At 42.4% G+C, this 15,282-nt stretch overlaps 1 protein-coding gene across 5 annotated transcripts in view; it reads right to left on the reverse strand.

The window, feature by feature from the left end:
* Positions 1–15,282, reverse strand: part of ZDHHC3 (zinc finger DHHC-type palmitoyltransferase 3) — a 94,801-nt gene that overhangs the window by 42,146 nt on the left and 37,373 nt on the right. Inside the window, exon 1 of one of the 5 annotated variants that reach the window (XM_053260323.1) lies at positions 14,898–15,214. The exons of 1 other annotated variant lie outside the window; for it this stretch is intronic. The gene's annotated coding sequence lies outside the window, so the exon portion shown is untranslated. 3 more of the 5 variants (XM_053260322.1, XM_053260324.1, XM_053260326.1) reach the window with 3 other exon arrangements.

Raw genomic sequence — 15,282 nt, forward strand, 5'->3', positions numbered from 1 at the left:
TCCTCCCACCTCCAATCCCTTTCCCAACAATCTCTAAGGTGAAAGTTGCCTTTTTCTCCATCTACAGTCTTGGCTACTTCTCTATTCATCCGATTCAGATCACTTGTGAAAAGCACTAGTTGCAACACCACTGCTAAGGGGACTTCATTGCTTACTTTACTCCATTGTGAGAACTATCCACTTATAACCTTTTACTTCTGGTTCTTTGAGTAGTTTTGGCCTTTTATACCATGACTATCACATTTACTCAGGCATCTTTAACAAAGGACCTAGCCCAAAGCTTTTTGGAAGCCCAAGTATATAATTTCAATATATGTTTTAAATAGGGTTTTTTAAAATCTAAAAATGTATACAAAAACTGGCCTGCACCAACATAAACTAAGTGAGATTAGAAAAAGCAGGTGGCTTATGGGTGGTCTGAGCACTGGCCATGCCCTGTGTGAATTGTTCCGCTAGGCAGCAGTGCTCAGCAGTAAAGACTCCATGCATGAATTTGCACAATATGCCGTCCATTATTTCCAATGGGCAGCGTGGCGTACAACTCTGTACACAGAACCCTTACCATGCACAGCATTGTGTGATGCACTGCTCATTGGAAATGATGTGAAGTGTATCTCCATTATGAAGCCCCTACACAGCCTCCTTGCAGCTGTTTACATACATGCAGGCAGTGCTCAAGCTGCCACAACCCCTTGTGCAGTACGTAAGCTCATGTTAATACAGAATAAAGTCCATTAATTGTGGTTTTAAAAGGATCCCAAGGAAATACTAGAAAAAACCTGGGAGAACAAAAAGGTCTTCATGTGGCACTGAAACCAGAGCAGTCTTTCTTCTGGATCACCCCTGTCTAACCTACACTTGTTGACACACACAGAGAACTTTAAGATTCTAGTGAGGCAGGACATCCCTTTGCAAAAGCCAAGCTGCTTAATCTTCAGCAACACTTGTTCTTCTATATATTTGTTTCTGCCATAGGTTAATTATAGTTTTAATAATCCTTTTCACTAGCGTAGAAAGAAAATTTAGGCTTGTGTGCCTAACACCTCTCCAGTTCCCTGCCTCCCCTATCCCAGATCCTATTCCAATTTGAAAACAGATGCCACTGTCAATTAGTTTCCAAGCCTCAACAACAAGGCTGATTTTAGTGATTAGTACTAGCTGACCTGGCGCAGAGCATCTGCGCCCCTAGTCCTCCCCGTCTCTCCTCCCTCCCTCCAGCCCCAGTCTGTTCTCCTCCGCCCCTCTTCAGCCCCAGTCCATTCTGCCCCTCCCAGTCTGCTTTCCCTCGCTGCCCACAGCGGTGTACCTGTGGCTATCTGGCAGCTGCTCACAAACTCTCAGGAAAGCTGCCACACATGGGATTAGCCACAGGTGTGCCTTAGAGAATTAAATATATAGATTTGTTAGAAGATTAACAATTTCACATTTAAGTTCATCATGAACTCTAGGGTGTATGCCATCCAAGTCTGATGAGTTCTCGATTTTTAATTTGCCAATCGGCCGTACAACTTCATCTTGTCACATCTATTTGATTCAGTTGTTTGTATACCCAAGCAGAAAGTGGGGTAACAAAAGTGGGGCAGCGTGGGGCTTAGGTCTCACTACATGTCAAGTATCTTCCATACAAAGGCAAAGAACCAATAAACTTATCTGCAATCTCCCTATCCTCCTCTGATAGTCTTTTCATGACTTTAATATTCCTTCCAGCTGCCTTCCTGCCTTGTTTCCTGCTTCTGATTGTTAACTAATTCACATTTCTGAAATGGGGGTGTGGCTGGATTTGGTGCAGGGCAGGAGACTTATACAACAGAAGGAGGAGGAGCAGAAGTGAAACAGAAAGCAGCAACATTGGAAAAATGGGAGAACACTGTTCAGTATGCAACTTCACACAACCTTTTCTAAAATTAGTAAATATATACACCTATACAAGTATATATCCTCCTATATGATATAAATGTTTTATTTAGTTGTGAACACTACATTTTTATGGTTAAGTTAACCATTTAGGAAACACATACAATACCAATGGGAAACAATTTAAATAAAGCAGCGTGGTCACTGCAACCAGTGATTTGACAACACTTCATTCACAGCACACACCAGATTCTGGACACCAGTCAGTTTTAAGTTAAAAGAGTCACCTCTCACTAGGTGGCTCCATTATATAATATAATGCTATGCAAGTGTACTTGGAAGTCTCACTGTGTTCAGCAGGACTTACACCCTCTGCTTTCCTAGGAATATGTCCAACTGAACACAGTGGGACTTCCAAATACACATGCATAGGATTGTGCTATAAGTGTTCTAATGCAAAACTAGAAGTTATTGGGTTCATATACAGGTAGGGTGTGTGTGTGCTTACTTCACAATGCTGTTAAAGTTTCAACAGGAGTTCAGAACTTTGGCATCAGAATAGCATCTGCCAAACAGAATACATGATGGGTTCACCTTGAATTTTCACATTTCATTGTGGCTCCCAACATGACTTATTGAACTACATCCAATTTTGATATGCAAAGAACTATCACCAGTGTCTGGTCCTAAAGGTAACTATAAAACTACTTCAACCAATTCAATCTGACCAATGACAAAAAGCAGAATTTGAAAAATCAACATTCTGTTTGTGGTTATTATTTTGTCCTTTCTTGATACTAGATATAAAGATGATAAATTAAGTCAAACTCCTATAGAATTTTGAAAGCACAACATTCAAATATAAACCAGACTTCTGTATGTATTTTCAAGATGTGTGTACTGTACTCTTATAAACAAAATTATCTTCAGAAACGTTGATTCCTCCAAAATACATACAAGAAGCCACACTATTTTAAGATTATTACGAAGAAGAAAAAACTCACAAGTCCTGTTTCTATGCATAAATAAATAAATAAATAAATAAATAAATAAATAAATAAATATTCTGTCGTCAGATCTCCCTATTCACCAGTCATTTGACTTTGCCACAAGGATACAGCAAGAATCAGAAAGGTTCTCTATGCTGACAGCCTTAGATTATCAACTCTCCTTCAGCATCTGTTTACACATGTCTATTTATTAACTCAATATCAGCAATCATGCTCACATGAACATTAACACTTATGCAGGTTTTGCCATTACGTAGATTTCTTTCTTAGATAGTGGTGGCACCAGAAAATAAATATGGGGGTGTGGAGAGAGAAGGGGCAAAGGACATTTCTGGGGTGGGAGGAAAGAGAACTTTTGTCACAGATTTTGATTTCTGAACAAAAAGCAGTGGTGTATTTCACATTAATGCTCCCATCCAAAATATAAGTGGAAGTGAGTTCTTTATGTACACGATGCTGGTGAGTTTTTTAATCTATACTGCTATGCATGCTCCCCACTGCCTAAGCAGCGATATGTTCTAAGGATGCAGTGCTTCTTGAACTCTGGCACTCTTTGGAAGAGCAAGCACTGAACATTTATGGTGTCTCTGTAATACTGGGTGTATTCAGAGATATACAAGTTAAGCATTAGAAAGAGATGAAATAGATGAGCACTTCTACAAGCAGCAGCACGTTATATTTGATCCCTGGAGAGAAAACCCAGCACGCAAGGTGCTTCAGGTCTCTGCCAAACTCCTCCATTCCAGCCTCTCCAAAACTCTCTCACATAGCCTGTCCCAAGCTACTTTCTCTGTCTTTACACTTGGTCAGGGTGTGTGTGTGTGTGTGTGTGTGTGTGTGTGTGTGTGTGTGTGTATGATGGAGTCAATACACCCCTCCCATCAGGTGGCTATACTGTATGCCAATTCAACAGACTTCTATGGCTTCTCCCATCAGGGTACTTCAAGGCCATTAACATTTCTAGAGACAGCCAAAGGCCTTCTGCATTATCAACCAGCATTCTGCCACACAAGTAGATGGCTAAGTAGCCATTACTTCATCTATAACAATATATTGATGAAAATAAACATATTGTACAAAGTGCCAGTTATCACAATGGGGAGGGCAGCCCGTCAGCGGTGCTTGGCCCCTCTGGCACAACTACGCTATTAGATTCCCTTTCCTTTCAGGCCACTTCCATACAATACGCATTGCATTGCTCATTCTTGATTTACATCAGCTTATTACTTGTTTATTCTTTTTCATATTGTGCTTATCACTACTTTTGCTATTTGAGGTATATACATGTAAAATTTCTTTTGAAAGTCATGCACTACCCTGTCGCCATTTGCTAAATCTCTGTTTACCGATTCAACATTTCTACTATTTTATGAAACATCTTTCTTTACAAGCCACACTGTGGTGTACACACAGGATCACTGGTTGTACTTTGAAGTTTTACAGTAGGGCTGCTGTCATCTGTGCCCGCAGAAGATTGCACTGCAACACCTCAGAAAACTCATTCATTTATTATGGCTCAAGTGTTCATAGCCAGCTTCTACTTACCACAATACACTAATTGGAATGAGAAGGTAAGTATCTCTAACTAGAAATAATCCTGAACAGAAATGGCTTTAACAAAGAGAAAGTTAAAGATAATGAGAATACAGAATATGCCCTGACTACTAAAGCACTAATCATATACTAACACAATACACAGCCAATATGGAATTTATCCTTTGTAGTACAAGAACAACCTATAAGCCTAATGCAAGCCCTCAGATACTAAAGTCCATTAATTAATTCCGGTTCTGCAACTTCAAAGTAACTATCCTGTGACACTGCTTTAAGTGCCACAGTTCTGAAGTCAGAAAGAGAATATCTAAGAAGACTAGAAAAACTGTCCAATCAACAGCTTCCCTCCTGGTCAGTTCTGTACTGTAATGGCAAAACAGGAGGAGTGGGGGTTGTAATGCATACCAAACAATTCAGGGAAGTTGCACAATAGTACTGTGCAACCTGCAACAAGTCTGCTGGTCCGTGACCTACTGTTTGGACTCTCACACAAATCAGCCCATTTTTGTGGGGTTTGCAGGATTATGGTGTGCTGAATCAGAGGTCCCAGCACTCCAAATACCTTCTGCTGGAGAGCACTTCAAAATGCACTCGCATTCTGCCCCATTTTTCAACACCAGATTTGTGCACATTCTCCTGCACAGGGTTATGATGATGCCGTTGGTGCAGATCATTGAAGAGCATTGGTGATGGCAAGTGTGACGTTAAAAGCTTGTGCTGGTGGATGAATTTTGGTCATAGTAGTGTGAAGCCTAGCATGCTTTTATGACTGTCACTCCTAATGCCACACTTTCAATGTATACATGATTCCAATGAAACATGTTTGATTTTGTTTATTAATGAACAAGTTGGTTCTTTTGTTTTAGATACCTGATATTGCCATTTACTCAATGAAAGACATTGTTAGAATATTTGTGTATTTGCTGAACGACAGTTCTGCTTCCTTTCTGGATAGTTTTAAAGGATTCCAGTATATATCATAGATCACTGGGATGCTTTATTCCTTGAGTTCCTGCATCTCTTTAGCTTCTCTTTGTGACCAAACATTATGCTTCAAGTTTACCCATATCAGGATATCTGCTGGACATGCAAAACCTTTTAACACTTGAACGAGTTAATTTTTTTAAAAAAATCTTGTGGAATTGCCAGTTCAGCAGAATGAGCAATGATACAATATCACATCACAATTTAAGGCAGCTACCAAAGTGCTTTGGAATGCTATTGCAGGTTAGTTCATGCGTAATCAAATTACACTGAGACAGATTATGCTGAGGTAATGCTGCTACTCTCCCACATTGTGGATCATACGACTCTTTGCATCTCTGGGATACAGAAAAGAAAACACAACAAACTTAAACACAAAAAGTTTAGCAGATAACAAAACCGACCACGTTGTCTAAGTAGGCATACAGTCCTTATACAAAACAAAGAGAGGCTACATTCAGACAATCCTTTAGTTGGGGAATCAGGAACAAACTATGGGCTGCAAGTGCCACAATCTACTGTGCTTGGATGCAACAACTAAATATGGTTTGATTAAAAACATGTGCTTGACAGGAGGGAAAAAAGGGTAGGCATGGGGGTTGTTATCCAAACCATGGCTTAGAGGATCACCAAACCATGGCTTGGGGGCAGCCATAGTGTATCTTAGACAAGAAAGGAACAGTCAAGAAAAAGAGCAAACAAGTCAACAAAAGAATGTCACAACTAGTTATTAAGTGCCCACAAGTAGGTAAAATCTTAATTATGCAACCATGGGTTTTCCTCAATCTGCCCAGCATGAAAAGGCTACAACAAAGACAAGAACAGCTTTCTACAAAACAGAAAAGCAATGAGGTTACAGATATGCTTTGCTATACTATGCCTAATGGAATAATAAGCACTCTCTCCACTTAAAGTGTACTCACATTACAAGCAACCATATTTTCATGAAAATATTTTCTTTTGAAGATCACTGCAGTAACCTAAAATACATAGCTATTAAAATTACATTCTCTAAGTACAGTAGTGTGACAAAATAGCAAGAGATAAAATAGAGGAAACTTAAGGAAACAATTTGTTTACAGTAAAGATCAGTCCTTTTTTCTTTAGTTAAGCGTTTAGAATAATTAGAAAGTTTTATCTGTCCACCAATAGTGCTATTCCTACCTTTTGGTGTTCTTCAAAGTGCAGCACAGCAAAGGATAAAAGAATTATAAGACTGTTTAAATGTGCTACATAGAATGACAAATTGTTTAAAGATCACAGTGACAAACTTCTGTAAGATTTAAGTTACTGATAAATCAGTATACTAATCAGAATGCAAATACTGCTTTAACATTATAAAATAAGTATTTTTATGATAAGCACAGCAAGTATATTTGGGTCTATAATATTTCCAGTAATATCAAACAGTAAGAAGTAGGGAAATAAGCTACATAAAGAATTAAACTGTAGGACTTCTGTGTTGTTCCTTTAAATGTAAATGTACAGCTATATAGAGCCCTAATCTGGATCAGGAAAGTGAAAGGTCTTCAACACTTCACCCCCACCCACCCCCACCACAGCCTTAATCCAGTTTGCCCCCCACCCCCAGTGGCTATTTTCCATGGAAGGACAGCTCCCAGTGGGACTTGTTAGCTGGTTCACTTGTATTTACTAAGCAAACATCTGCTGGTAAGAGTGATAATAAATGCAAGGGCTACACTTCTAAAAGAACAAAAATGTTTTAACTGTCAGGTTAACAGAAAGACATGCAGCCTTTTAATTAAATCACAACATAAAATCACATCTGGCATTAAAAGGATTTGCTTAGCCCTCCCAAAATAAGAGAGCTCAGCAACATCATAGGCTTATCATATGAAGATAAGACATTTCACTTTCAGAGGCTGGTTTATGTGATAACACTCCACAGTGTAGTGGTATTACCGTATTGTGTAATACTATACACTAAGGGTGTACCCAGGGAGTACCCTGCTAAGTGAACAAAGAGGCCTCTTTTAAAGTGCCAATATCTTATGTATTTTGAGGAATCTGTTTGTTTGTTTGTTTGCTTGCGTGCAATAAAGTCATACTTCTTACCAATGACATACAAATACCAAATTTTGCATACACAATCCTCCACTAAAATTAACTGAATACACTACTTTTCACACTGGAATATGCTTGGATAGAAGTTTAGCTTTTTTTTAAAAAAAAGAATAAATTCTGGATATAATCATATTTTAATAGTTATTGTTCTCAACAGATTTTTAACATTCAATAATCAGTTCAATAATTCCAAAATGACATCATGCTCAAGAAAAGCAGATCTCTCTCAGATTCAAATGTAATTACTCAAATTTACCAGATATGGTAATCATTATTAAAAAAAAAAGTTTGAAGTTGAAATCCCACACATTTCAAACTGTTCTTTTACTTCCCTTTTGCAAGCACATTAACAAGTTGTTCTAGTAAGAATTAATCTGTCTACTTTCCTTTCACTAGAATCTCAATTGATAATTACCATCCTCACAAGTTAGCTAACTTCATCTTAAAACGTTCACACGGCCACCATCTTGAATTGGGGTGGATGACATCATCACAAACTATGCCACTGAGGTATCCCTTTGTATCGCTCACTACAAGTGCACCAAATTTGGTCCAATTCAGTTAGGTGGTCCACAAGTTAGCCCTCCTGAGCCTCAAGCATTCATGCTTCTGCCATCTTGAATTGGGATGACATCATCACAAACTACACCATTGAGGTGTCCCTATAGCTGTAGCAAATTTGGTTCAAATTGATTAGGTACTTCACAAGTTAGCCCACTTGCACCTCAAACGTGTATGTGTCTGTCATCTTAAATTGGGGTGGATGGCATCATCACAAACTACGCTGTTTAGATGTCCCTACAACTGTACCCAGTTTGGTTCATATTGGTCCAGGTATTGCAAAGTTGATTTGGGGGATGGGGACACTCACACGGACACACACAGAATACCGGGTGATCTCACAAGCTTACTTTCCTTAAGGAAAATAGACTAAATATTCTACTACAGTATGCATATTTAATTTCTTGAACTTCTCTATAACTGTAATCTACTCAAAATGACTTTGCCCAGTCAACGGCAGGGCTCATCTACTAGTTCTCTTATATTTAACAAGAGGAAAGCAACTGTCTCTATTCAACCCCAGCACTTCATCCCTCTAGTGATAGTTGGTGCGTTTACCTTATGTTTCTTTTTAGACTGTGAACCCTTTTTGGACAAGGAACCATCTCATTTATTTTTCTATGTAAACTGTTTTTGGAACTTTTGTTGGAAAGTGGTATATAAATATTCACAGTAGTATCCAGACTAGAACTCTCATCCTATTGAAATTTCATTTTTGTCTCACAGTACTCATCATATTTTACATATGTATATTGTGCTCCTGAAATGGCAAGGTCAGATTTTTAACCCCACGCACCCCCAGCAAATTTATACACTTATCCTTGTAATGCCCCAATACATTTAATTATTGGGTGGAGAGGGAAGGGAGAACATATTTATTGTATGTATTACATGTTTATCCCACCCATTTTCTAAGGAGTTGAGGGCAGCATACACAACCCTCCTTACCACTGCATCTACCTTGTGATAGAGGTGGCAATAGAGACAACTGGCCCAACGTCACTCAGTGAATTTAATGAACTCAAGTCTTCCTAGTTCAATTCCAACACTCTACACACATTATGTCAGACTAGCTAAGGTTGATTTGTGAAATATCCAAGTTCAGGGCAATGAACTAAAGAGAACTTAGCCAAGTGCTTAAGGTAACTGAGCGCCCAGATGCAATGGCAGATATTGGTCCTGGTCAGCTGTGGGAAGCTTTACACATCTTGAGTTAACCTGGATTTTAAAAACAGAAACTAAAAGTGGAGTGCAGTAGTATAGTAATGTTTATTTTGGTTACTGGCCAGCAAAAAAAGTTGAGAGCTAAACAGTGACAGATCACAAGATGCACATCTGATTATTTGAAAAACCAGACACACTCGATATACTCTACAGAGACCATAGCACCTGGCACTTCTGGTTGTGTGGACACTGATTGAGAGAGACATGCCATTCACATCGTTCGATACGTGATGTATACCCCTAGCAAGATTGAAGGGTATGCCTCTGTCCCTAAGCATTTGTGCTGTAAAAGAGCCACCGAGTGGTACTACATACACTAGGATTCACACCCAATAATTTTGACGAGAATCTGAGAGGTGAGCATGACAAGAGAGCTTGGTGGCTTGCTTATGTTTTTTCCTCAGACACTGGCACCTTGCAAATTATGTAGGCACTCTCAGTTCCACCACCTATTTATAAATACCCGATTCATTTGCTTCAAGTAGCCCTTCAGCATCCCCTTCTCCCTTGAAACCTCAAATCCTCAGCCAAACCCGAACAGAGCAAGGCTCCCCTATGGATGGGGGCACAAGCCTTACACTTGCTCTTAGTGACACTCGTTTCACCTTGCAAGAAGCCTGGCTGCACACCGCCACCCCAAGCCCGACCACGTCGCTCCACTACCGGCTTTCTGGCTCACACACGGTGTACATACACACGCACTCGTACCATTTACACACGCACTCGTACCATTTACACACGCACTCGTACCATTTACACACGCACTCGTACCATTTACACACGCACCCACCTTCCTGCCTACTCCCTGCATTTGGCTTGCTGCAGAGAAGGCAACCGCCGCCAGCCCTTGGTTAGGTTCGTGCTGCCTCTGGACGCCCACTCAACCTGCCTCTTTTCCTAGCGCGAGCGCCGCCGAACCCCCCGGGGTCTCCCCAGTCCCTTCCATACGGGCTCCTCTCCCTTCAACCTACCCAGCCTGGTGCTGCTGCAACACGCTTGCTGCCGCTGCCGCTGCCGCCCCCGCTCTAGCAGCGGCGCGCGCCTCCCGGGGCAACCTTCCAACGCCCAGCGCGTCGTTCCATTCGCTCTGCCAGCCGGGGAAGCCAGCCCGCGACGCCCCGGCGCTCCCTCCTTGCCGAGGGAGGCTGCTAAGGCTCGACTCCGTCTCTTCGTTGCCCCCCCATTCGCGCTCGGAGGGTGGGACTGGGAGAAGGAAGAGTCGGCGAAATCAGGAAATGAGCAACGCCACGGCCTGGCACGCCTTCTCTCTCCGCGAGCTCCGCTTCAGATTGAACCGGAACGCCTCCCTCCCACGGAGAGGGCAGGCCATCTCGCAGGAGGCGTGTCCGTGGCTCCTGCGGCAACTGCATTGTTGCTGCCCTCGACGACGGACCGACTTCAAGCGGCGTCTCCGTTGCTGTAGTCCCATTGGCTGCATGAAGCTGGCGTTCAGTTGAGCTGCATCCCTTCTTTTTCACTTGACTCGATGAAGGCTTAACGTATCGCCTATGATACAAACGCGCCAGCCTCTCCACCACAAACTTAAATTTAGGCTGTCCTCGCGGGGCGCTATGCTCTATTGCGGGTGTTCCCAACCTCCTACGGTGCTCCAGATTGCTGAACTACAACTCCCATCATCCCCGGCTACAATTTGTTGTGGCTGCAGATGATGGGAGTTGTAGTTCGTCAACATCTGGAATACCACAGACTGGGGACATATGCTCTATTGCAGGGTTTCTTAACCTTGGGCCCCCAGATGTTGGACTACAACTCCCATCATCCTCAGCCACAAAGGGGATGATGGGAGTTGTAGTCCAACAACATCTAGGAGCTCAAGGTTGAGAAACCCTGCTCTATTGTACTCAATGAAGGTTAGTTCCGAGTAATCACACAGGAATGGGCTGCCCCTGGGTGATAACTCCCATACATTTCCATTAAACTTACAACCAAGAAAGTGTGTTTAAGAGTGCAGGCTTCCTTTCTCTCTACTGTTGAAAGGCAATAGATCTATCTACTGTCTTTCAACAAAAAAGTTCCCAAAGCAGTTTACATAGCAAAAGGAATAAGAAAATGGTTCCCTGTCCCAAATGGACTTACAATCTTAAAAAGCAACCACACACAACACAAGCAATAATAGGGCCAGTGCTAAATATAAGGGAACCACCACTTTAAAAGGTGCCTATTTGCCCAGATAGGAGCAATATGTGGTCTGATGCGTTATTAATGTACTATTGATATGTTCCTGCTGTATCACTATTGCTGATATATTCTTATATTATCTTACATATGTTTATGGCTCCTTTTCTATCCATTATAAGCCACTTTGGATATGATTATGAGAAAGTGGCAAACAAATCTGCCAGTGAACAAATGTTAAGGCTCAGGGGTCAACATTATACGTTAAAAATAAGATGCCCAATCACTTTGGGCTTGATTCCCTAGAAAGGTCTATTCCTGCACAACAGTTGGACAAGTTCATTTTCAAAAGTGTATACTTAGGGCCCACTCACACTTCCATGGGCCAAGGGTTTCATTTGAATGCTCACAGCACTTGCAGAAGTCTGCATGGATCAGAGTAGGGATGTGCATGAAATGTCTCTGGCAGGCAGGGTGGGGTGGACAACGGTAGCTTTAAGGAACAGATACGCAGGTCCATACCTGGTCCTCCACCACCCTTCTGCCATTCTGGTCACAGCACTGTGCTATACTGCTCAAAAGGCAGTACATGGTGTTGGCGGCGTGCCAACACCGTGCACAGGCTGCTGGGAACAGGGAAGCAGCCGCACATGGCCTTTTGAGCAGCATAGCACTGCAACCGGAACGGAAGTGGCAGAGCAGGTAAGGACCTGTGTACCTGCTCCTTAAAGCTGCAGCTCGATCCCTGCTGAAACATTTTGGCTTCGGCAACCCGAATCATTTTGGTGCCTCTCTAATGAGGTGCTGAAACATTTTGTGCACATCCCTAGATCAGTGCAACTTTTGGAATAGTTGACCACAGCACTTTGGTAAAACTATAAAGGTAGACTCACACATTAGGCAATCCAGGAGTACTACACATACACTCATCACGATATACAACTGGATGTGTAATAAAGGTGAGTCATGCATAAGTTTGACCTCCACAGTCTTTGTACCTCGAAAAGGAAGTGGAAGGATCATGGGAATTGTGTAGTGTAAGAATAACAGAAGCATGCACGCACATTTGAAGTTTTCAAAGTGCTTCACATGCAGATATGTGTGCAGAAGATGAAGTAATGTGCATTGAGATATATGTCTCTGTGTCCTGCCCCAGATGTGTTATTCCTAGGGACAGATGACTGGGCATGCTGTCCCTAAGATTCCACCATGAAATCAAGTAATGAATGTTCCATCTCCTTCCATCTTGGGAGAGTTTACATTCCTAGCAGGCAGTGGTCCCTCTAATTTTTTTCATCTCTGTGCAGAATGAGTTTTGTTCTGAGCGGCAGTATCAAGGCAGTGTGTGCGCACCTGCATTCAGAGTGGGGCCTTCCTGAGTCAACCTGAGCAGGATCTAAAATGAACTGAGCGGTCATCCAAAAACTTGTGAGCATGCACACGCCTTAGAGGGAACAGTGATCTTGAGCATCATGATGTTTATGGTACGCGACTCCATTTACTTAAACTGATATCTGCTTGGGATAAAGACTATATTTCTGCATAGTGCCTAGCACAATGAAATCTAACCTTTCAAATTCTAAACATTTAGAAGCTACAAGATTAATAGTAATGTTATTAATTAAAATAATTATACAAACCAAATGTACATAAGCAGGTGTGCAGCACACGTCAGCTTCTGAGCGTGAAAAATCTAGCATCGCTATTTGAAATCCGAATCCATTGAACTATTTATTTATGTATCTATCATCTATATATTTAATTCGCTTAGCCGGTATACGTGCCCAGGATTTGGCGGCGGAACTTTCACGACAGGTTGCAAGAGTTCCGCTGCCAAAAGGCAAGAGTTGCGGGCAAGAAAAATGGCAGCAGGCGGTAATGGCAGGCCACAAAACGGCCTGAGGAGGTGGGCTCAACTGGCCGCCGGGAGGCAGCGGGACAGCCTGGCCAGGTCAGGCCGTCCCATCCTGGTTAAGGACAAGGAGGAGGCAGCGGCCCAGCCTGGCCTGGCCGCGGGGAGTGGGAGAGGGAGGAGGTGGCGGCAGGACGGCCAGAGTAGGCACCGGCGAGAGGGGTGAGTGGGAAACAAGCGACGGCGCAAAGCCCTGACTCCCGATGGAGGCCGGGGTGGGAGGGAAATGGGTGGTGGGACTTCGCCGCTCAGGAGAAGGTTCCCGCCACCCACTGAGGTAAAATGCACAGTGCAGGCGGGGGGGGGAGGAAGAGAGGAACGGAAGGGGAAGAAGACAAGAGAGAGGGGATCAGGAGGGAGGGCAAGAGAGTGTAGGGCAGGAGGGAGAGGGGCAGGAGGGAGAGAGAAGGGAGCAAGAGGGAGGGGAGGAGAAGGAAGGGCCAGATAGAGTGGGGCGGGAGGGAGGAGAGGGGGCAGGATGGAGGACAAGAGAGTGGGGCAGGAGGGAGCAGCGGGCCCCAAAGAGCACACAGATGCTCTGTGCGGGTAGGCTTCTATTTATATACTACCTGATAGGTATCTCTCTAGGCGGTGTACACAATTTAAAACAACACACATAATGTGTTATTATGGAACTCACACATTATAAAACTATATCTGCTTCCCTACATCAGGGGCTCCCAACCGGTGGTACTCCAGATGTTGATGAGCTACCATTCCCATCATCCTCAGCCACAATATAATAAACTGTAGCTGATGGGAGTTGTAGTTCAGCAACATCTGGAGTAGCACAGGTTGGGAACCCCTGTCCTAAACTACAACATTGCTGAAAGGGCAAATGTGCCAAATTTATACTTAAAATGTTCTTGTGGCATCATAAATGGCTTTAGTATTTGCAGTTTTTGGTTGTAATCTGCAGGCTATGCATGCAAGTCAGCCTTGGGGCTGTAATCCTAAACATACTTACTCAGGTTATTTACCTGAATCTAATACTAGGTGTTTTCCCCAAGTTCTTTGATGTTAGAAATTTTGGGGGGGTCATCTTAAATTCAGAGCCCTGTTCCATTTGGGTAAACAAGTATAAGTAACCTCTATTTTTAAGGGAGGGAGTCATCTTAAATTTAATTCTTTAAAATATTAATGTGTTATTAATGACTTGTGTTTTTATCTATTATGATTGTATCTTTTTATGAATTTTAAATGTGTTGTTACATTTTAAATTCTGTACACCGCCTAGAGATTTTTATACTAGGCGGTATATTAACGAATGAATGAATGAATTAAATCATCTTCTATTCGGGCAAATACGGGTAGTATAAGTTCTATTGAAATCAATGTGGTTAACTTTTGTGGAGACAGGCTAAGTATGTAAGGAATATCATCAAGCAAAAAAACAAAAACAAAAAACCGAATTCAGACAAGTCGATTCATTCACCAAATGGGTGCTATAAATTGCCGTTAAAAAGCAAACAAGCGCAGGAAAAGGTTAGGACTTTTAGTCACTTCATAGGGGAAACGAACAGGTTCATACTCACACACACCACAAGCCAGGTTCCCATCTGTGCACACATACATACCTTAGAAGTAAGCACATTTGAACTGCGAGGGATTTATTTCCGAGTCAGTACGCACAAGCTCGGGCTGCTCGGCTGCAATCCTATACTTTTACTTGGGGACAAGCCTAACGGAGCTCTGCGAAACTGACTAAAACATATATAGGAACGGGCAAAACAAGGCACAAGCGCCATGCCGTTATTAGCTCTCTTTTCTGTCTTGATCTCGGACTCGCAACACCACAGCCTCCTTCGAGAAAAAAACCCGCGGCGTTTTGCTCAGTGGATGATTTCCCTAACTAAGCAAAAAACTTCGTTCCAAGCATTCCTTCCCATCTGTGACGTAAAAACAGAGCACGGACCAATCAGAAAGGAGAAAGGCGCGAGGACGCTTCGCCTACGCGCCCAA

This window comes from Hemicordylus capensis, chromosome 6 (genome assembly GCF_027244095.1).
Source record: "Hemicordylus capensis ecotype Gifberg chromosome 6, rHemCap1.1.pri, whole genome shotgun sequence".
Classification (NCBI taxonomy): domain Eukaryota; kingdom Metazoa; phylum Chordata; class Lepidosauria; order Squamata; family Cordylidae; genus Hemicordylus; species Hemicordylus capensis.